The following is a 700-nucleotide window of genomic DNA, read 5'->3' as shown; positions in this document are numbered from 1 at the left end:
ATAGCCTGAACAACCAAAGAATTTAATGTGTTCCGTTGTAGACCTTCACATTATATAACGTTTCTTTAAACACTTAATTTTTTTTTTTTTTTCTATGGAGAGCTCTGGCCTTTTCCAGAAATATCTGGGGTTTTACAGAATATCTGATGGTGATTCATCATCTTTAATTTTTTTTTATGTTTGTTTTTAAATAGAAACAATAGAAAAAATAGTTGTGGCTTGCAGTGACTGATTTGGAAAGCAACATCATACATAGACTAATTGCTAATTTTTAATAAACAAGATTACACAGGGAAAGGCTTTTGGCAGGAGCCCACCCTGATTCCTGGATTCTTGGAAAAGCAGGAGGGCACCAAAAGCTCCTCTGAATCTGCTTTAGGGACACCTGAGAAACAGGCCCACGAAAGAGAAATGCTGGGGAGTTGATGGGAGAGAATCCCCAGAAAAAAAACATTCCATTCACAGCAGGAGAAAACCATCTCCCCAAAAACGTATTCAGAAATATATTTATACACACATATATGGGGAACTGATCCTTTCCACAAGGAATTTTATGGGGAATTTAGAGCATATTTGCTCTAATCATATTTCTTTTATGATCCCATGAGGTGGGAGATTCTCCCCACAAACTAATCCAAAGTGTTCCAGGGGGATTTCTGAAGCTCTTGAGGGAAATGAACTGCACAGATAGACAGACAGA

Source organism: Empidonax traillii, unplaced genomic scaffold (assembly GCF_003031625.1).
Source record: "Empidonax traillii isolate 1590-97213 ecotype Southwest subspecies unplaced genomic scaffold, ASM303162v1 scaffold2964:size41217, whole genome shotgun sequence".
In the NCBI taxonomy this organism is placed as follows: Eukaryota; Metazoa; Chordata; class Aves; order Passeriformes; family Tyrannidae; genus Empidonax; species Empidonax traillii.
The sequence above is the reverse complement of the archived record's forward strand: the minus strand, read 5'-3'. Positions refer to the sequence as shown.